A 7,293-nucleotide genomic window follows, 5' to 3' on the forward strand; every position below is an offset into this window, starting at 1 on the left:
AGAATGAGGTAATTACTTTCTTATATGTTTGATAGGATTTTCCCCTGAACTTTTGGGAAAATTTCTTGACCAGAATGTTAATTTGGAGGAAAGTATTTTATAAAATATTAAATGTCTTTAATAAATAAAGGAGTATTCAGTATCCCATTTTTTTGTCTTCTGTTGGTTTTGTCAAGTCATGTCATGTTTAATTTTTGATTTGGAGTTTTTTTTTTTTTGAAGTGTTTGTCCAATTTAAATAAGATGTCAACTTTACTCTGATAAAATTTTTCTATGTTATGTTATTACTGTCGTCAAAAACCTAAATGCTTAGAGAAACACCAAAAAGTAGTGTAACAGAATATATTTACAGTGAGTAGATACAATTAGACCAGTCAGCTTCACCTGAACATGTTGGGAAGGTTTCTGGAAGAGGGGACAGTGAAAATGGGTTATATAGGTCAATGTTATGTTACTTCCTCAATAGACAGTATCAAAGCACAGGGCAGGTTATAGGAACAGTCACCAAGGACATGTCATACATCCTAAAATAGTGTCTAATCAGATGCTGGAGTTCCTGCTTCTCTAAGCTGGCCGCACACACATAATTTTCCAAAAGAAACAATGCCTAAGGCAAAACTCTCTCCATTAAGCTGCTTACTAAACTATTGCTTAACCTGAAGGTGAGTCCAAGGAACCAGCTCCTTCAAGTTTCAAAAGGATACCTAAGGGCTGATGGCCTGGGTGGGTCATCCTAATTTAATGAACCCAGAAATCTGGATCACAGGAGAATCAAAATGATTTTGTCCTATCTTTCAAAATGAGGGGTGTTAACCTGACATATACAAGGCCCCAAATGGGGTCACTTATGCTAAGCCCTAGGTCAAGAATCTGAAACCTAGCTAGTTTCTATTTCTTTTAAATGCCTGATTTACCCAGGAGCCAAAACCTTAAGTCAACCAAACTGCATTTATTGCCTCAGCTATAGCATATGACATGGCTACAAAAGTTCCCAATATGCCATATAAGGAAAATAACTTAGAAATAACCAATCACTTTTTGCCCAGGGTTACTTTCTTGTTCTTACACCACTTTCCCCATATAAATTTGGTCTCTTCCACTTGCACTTTAGAGCTGAGTCTGAGTTCCAGACTAGATGCCATATAACACATTATTTGCAAATAAAGCTTATGTGTTCGTATACAAATTTAATCTTGCAGAAATTTTACTTTTAACAGGGGTGTCTGTAGTCACAACTCCCTATTTTTTTTGTTAATAGTGGCAATTGTTGATTTATTTTCTTTTTTCTTAATTTACACCAATCTAGAGATGTATCAATTTAATCAGTGGTTTATGAAAACTAACTTTTGGCTTAGATGATTTTTTTATTGAAAATTATTTCTTTCTCTTAGTTTCTTTGATTTTGATATATTAAATTTTTACTAGCTGTAGAGATGGTGATTTAGATGAATAATTTTTAAGCTTTTTAATATATGCATTTATTCTTATACATTTCCCTCTAACGTTGTTTTAGCTGCATCAAGTATTCATATCATATTATCGATACTTAGTTTAAAATATTTCTATTTTTCATTGTGATTTCTTGTTTAAATCATATATAATTTAGATGACTATTGTTTAATTTCCATCTAGTTGGAGATTTTCTAGCTGTCTTAATTCCACTGTGATTAGGAAACACATTTCACACAATTTACCCTTTGAAATACTTTGCTACTTTCTCTGTGGCCTAGCACGTATTCAGTTTATCTAATAGGTCCATTTTACTTGAAACAATGCATCTTGTGTCATGTTGGTTCAGTGCCCAAAAATTTATCTATAGATCAAGTTATTAATTGTTTTCATACCTCTTAATCATTACTTGGAGCCCTGGTGGCACAATGCTTAAGTGCTATGGCTGCTAACCAAAAGGTTGACAATTTGAATCCACCAGTCGCTCCTTGGATGCCCTATGGGGCAGTTCTACTCTGTCCTATAGGGTTGCTATGAGTCAGAATTGACTCGATGGCAATGGGTTTAGTCATTACTTAATTCTACCTGATTTTTCTATCAGCTATTTAGAGGTATGTTAAATTCCCCTTCTGTAATTGCAGATTATTTTTTTTGGTCACTTTTTTTTTGCTTTATAAATTATGAATGCATATACAATTAGAATTATGTTATTTGATGAATTGACCAATTTATCATTATGAAATAAACATATGTTACTCTAGTAATACTTTTTGCCTTAAAATTAGTATAGTTCAACTTGCTTTCTTTAAGTCCGTGTTTTACATAATATAGCCATTTCCTGCCCTTTTACTTTTAACCTCTCTGTGTTTATATTTAAGGTGTTTCTCTTATATGCAGTATATTGCTGGATAGCTTTGTACATCCAATTTTACCACGGTAGACTTTTAATTAGAATATGTGGTCAGTTAATATTTCATGTAATTCCTGATATGTTTAGGTCATATCTATCATGTCACAGTTTGTTTTCCATTTTACCTACCTATTTTGTATTCTTTTTTCTTACATGTAGTGCCTGCTTTGGAATTAATAAAGCATTTTTTTCCATTAATTTCTCATTTGTATATTATTTGGCTTCTGTCGTAGGGAATGTGTAAGTAAGCTTTAGTAGATAGTAACAAACAATTTCCAAACTGCCAACACCATAATTCAAAGGCATCAGTTCTTCTTTGATCTTCCTTATTCATTGTCCAGCTTTTGCATGCATATGAGGCAATTGAAAATACCATGGCTTAGGTCAGGTACAAATTAGTCCTTAAAGTGACATCTTTGCTTTTTAACACTTTAAAGGAGTCATTTGTAGCAGATTTGCCCAATACAATATGTTGTTTGATTTCTTGACTGCTGCTTTTTCAGGCATTGATTGAGGATCCAAGTAAAATGAAATCCTGGACAACTTCAATCTTTTCTCCGTTTATCATGATGTTGCTTATTGGTCCATTTGTGAGGATTTTTGTTTTCTGTTGAGGTATAATCCATACTGAAGACTGTTGTCTTTGATCTTCATCAATAAGTGCTTCAAGTCTTCTTCTCTTTCAGCAAGCAAGGTTGTGTCAACTGCGTATTGTAGGTTGCTAATGAGTCTTCCTGCAATCTTGATGCCCCATTCTTCTTCATATAATCCAGCTTCTAAGATTATTTGCTTAACATACAAATTGAATAAGTTTGGTGAAAGGATACAACTCTGATGCACAACTTTCCTAATTTTAAACCACAAAATATCCCCTAGTTCTGTTTGAAAGACTACCTCTTGTTCTAGGTGAAGGTTCCACATGAACACAATTAAGTGTTCTGGAATTCCCATTCTTTGCAATTTTATCCATAATTATGATTCACACAGTTGAACGCCTTGCATAGTCAATAAAACACAGGTACACATCTTTCTGGTACTCTCTTTCAGCCAAGATCCATCTGGCATCAGCAATGATATTCCTCATTGCATATCCTCTTCTGAATCTAGCTTGAATTTCTGGCAGTTCCCTGTCAATACATTGTTGCAACTATTTTTGGATTATCATCAGAAAAACTTTACTTGTGTATATTAATGATATTGTTTGATAATTTCCATATTCTGTTGGATGACCTTTCTTTGGAATAGGCACAAATATGGATCACTTCTAGTCAGTTGGCCAGGTAGCTGTCTTCCAAATTTCATGGCATAGATAGATGACTGAGTGTTACCTGCCTTGCATCCATTTGTTGAAACATCTCAGTTGGTATTCCATCAACCTGGAGCCTTATTTTTCAACAATACCTTCAGTCCAGCTTTGGCTTTTTCTTTCAGTACCATTGGTCCTTGATCATATGATATGTCCTGAAATTGTTGAACGTTGAACAGTTCTTTTTGGTACAGTGATTGTGTATTTCTTCCATCTTCTTTTGATGCGTCTTTGGTCCTTCAGTATTTTCCCCATAGAATCCTTTAATATTGCAGCTTGAGGCTTGAGTTTTCTGTTTAGTTCTCTCAGCTTGAGAAAAGCCAAATGTGTTCTTCCCTTTCAGTTTCCTAACTTTAGGTCTTTGTACATTTCATTATAATACTTTACTTTCTCTTCTTGAGCCATCCTTTGAAATCTTTCTTTCAGTTCTTTTACTTCATCATTTCTTCCATTCGCTTTAGTTACTCTACATTCAAGAGCAAGTTTCAGAGTCTCTTCTGACATTCGTTTTGGTCTTTTCTTTCTTTCCTGTTTTTTAACGACCTCTTGCTTTCTTCATGTATGATGTCCCTGACGTCATTCCACAACTCTTCTGGTCTTCGGTCACTAATGTTCAACACGTCAAATCTATTCTTGAGATGGTCTCTAAATTCAGATGGGATATACTCAAAGTTATACTTTGGTTCTTGTGGTCTTGTTCCAATTTTCTTCAGCTTCAGCTTGAAGTTGCATTTGAGCAATTGATGGTCTGTTCCACAGTTGGCTCCTGGCCTTGTTCTGACTGATGATATTGAGGTTTTCCATCTTCTCTTTTCACAGATGTAGTCAATTTGATTCCTGTGTATTCTATCAGGCAAGGAATACTTGTATAACACTTGCATAACCAAAAACCAAGACCAAACCCATTGCTGTCAAGTCAATTCCAACTTATAGAGACCCTATAGGACAGAATAGAACCGCCTCATGATTTTTCCAAAGTTATAAATCTTTACAGAAGCAGGCTGTCACATCTTTCTTCCATGGAGAAGCTGTTGGGTACAAACTGCTGACCTTTCAGTTAGCAGCTGAGTACTTAAATACTGCATAGCCAGGGATAGTTGCCATTTATGTTGTTGAAAAAAGAGTATTTCCAATGAATAGGTTGTTGGTCTTGCAAAATTCTATCATGCAATTTCCTGTGTAATTTTTTTCACCAATGCCATATTTTCCAACTACTGATCCTTGTTCTTTGTTTCCAACTTTTGCCTTCCAATCAACAATAATTATCAATGCATCTTGATTTCATGTTTGATTGATTTCAGACTGCAGAATTTGGTAAAAATCTTCAATTTCTTCATCAGTGGCAACAGTGATTGGTGCATGAATTTGAATAATAGTCATTGTCATGGATTGAATTGTGTCCCCCAAAAGTACATGTCAACTTGGTTAGGTCAAGATTCCCAGTATTGTGTCATTGTCCTCCATTTTGTGATTTGCCTATGTGTTATAAATCATAATATCTGCCTGTGGTTAAAGAAGATTAGGGTAGGACGTAACACCCTTGTTCAGGTCACATCCCTGATCAAATGTAAAGGGAGTTTCCCTAGGGTGTTGGTCTGCACCACCTTTTATCTTACAAGAGCTAAAAAGAAAGGGAAGCAAGCAGAGGGTGGGAGACCTCATACCACCAAGAAAGCAGTGCCAGCAGCAGAGCACATCCTTTGGACCTGGGGTTCCTGGGCAGAGAAGCTCCTAGTCCAGAGGAAGATTTATGACAAGGAACTTCCTCCAGAGCCAACAGAGAGAAAGCCTTCCCCTAGAGCTGACGCCCTGAATTTGGACTTTCAGTCCACTAGACTGTGAGAAAATAAATTTCTCTTTGTTAAAGTCATTCACTTGAGGTATTTCTGTTATAGCAGCACTAGATGACTAAGACAGTCATATTAACTGGTATTCCTTGTATTTGTATGCATATTATCCTATCACTGACAATGCTTTACTTCAAGATACACCTTGAAATGTTCTTCTGACAATAAATGTGACACCATTCTTTTTCAATTTGTCATTTCAAGAAAAAGCTTATTTATTCAGACAATTTACATTTAAAGATTTTCCTCAAGACTTTCACCTTATGAAATTAATAAAGCATTACCATTTAAAATAGCATCTGAAAGAATAAAGTACCTAGGAATAAATTTAACTCATAGGGGGAAAGACTCGTACACAGAAAATGACAAGACATTACTAAAGAAATTAAAGAAGACCTAAATAAGTGGTAGGATATTCCACGTTCATGGACTGGACAGATTAATATAGTTAAGTTGTCAATACTACCCAAAGCAATCTATAAATTCAATGTAACCCCCACCAAAATTCCAACAGCCTTCTTTACACAACGAGAAAAGCCAATTCTCAAATTTATATGGAAGGGCAAGGGACCTAAATTGCTAAAGCAATCTTAAAGAAGAAAAATGAAGTAGGAGTACTCACAGTCCCTGATTTCAAAAAGTAATATTGAGACACAATAATTAAAACAGGCTGGTATTGGTATAATAAGACATATAGACCATTAGAATAGCATCGACAGTCCAGAAATAAATCCAACATCACAGTAAACTTATTTTCTACAAATGTGCTAAGTCCATTCAATGCGGAAAGAAGAGCCTCTTCAATAAATGGTGCTGGTTTAATTGGATTTCCACATACAGAAGAATAAAACAGGATTCATGCTTCATATCATACAAAAAAAAAAAAAATTCTGAACAGATCAAGCTAATAAATGTGAGACTAAAACCATCACATTCTTAGAAGACAATGTAGGACAGGTTCAGTGGCTCCCAGTTTTTAATGATATATTTTCAGATATGACAACAAAAGCACCAGAAGCAAAAAGCAAAGTAGACAAATGGGACCACATAAAACTTAATTTTTTTGTTCATCAAAGGACTTTATCAACGAAGTAAAGAGATAACCTAGAAATTGGTAGAAAATTTTGAGGAGTCACATATCTAATAAGGTTCTAATAACCAAAATGTATACAAAACTTTTAAAACTTATCAACAAAAGGCAAACAACCCAATCAAAAAATGGGCAGAGGAAAAAAATGGAAAGAAACTTCAACAAATATTTCAGCAAAGAGGATATACAAATGACCAAGAAGCGCATGAAAAGACCCCAAACATCATTAAATCATTAACCATTAAAATTACAATGAAGATACCATCTTACCCTTATTAGAATGGCAATGATGAAAAAAATAAAAAACAAAACAAATGAACAGAAAACAATAGGTACTGGTAAGGTTGTGGAGAGACTGGAACCCTTATTCATTGCTGAGAGGAATGTAAAATGGTACAGCTTCTGTGGGAATAAATTTGGTAGTTCCTCAAAAAACTGAACATAGAACTGCCATAAGACCCAGTAATCTCAATTCTAGGATTAGTGAAGGCAGGAATGCAAGCAGAAACCTATACACCAACATTCTTTGCAGCACTTTTCACAAAAGTCAAAATGTGGAAACAGCCAAAATGTCCATCAACAGATAAATGGCTAATCAAAATGTAGTACATACACACAATAGAATACTACTCAGCCATAAAGAGAAATGAAGTCCTGGTGCATGCCACTACATGGGTTAACCGTGAAAACA

This window comes from Trichechus manatus, unplaced genomic scaffold, assembly GCF_000243295.1.
Source record: "Trichechus manatus latirostris isolate Lorelei unplaced genomic scaffold, TriManLat1.0 scaffold00298, whole genome shotgun sequence".
Classification (NCBI taxonomy): Eukaryota; Metazoa; Chordata; class Mammalia; order Sirenia; family Trichechidae; genus Trichechus; species Trichechus manatus.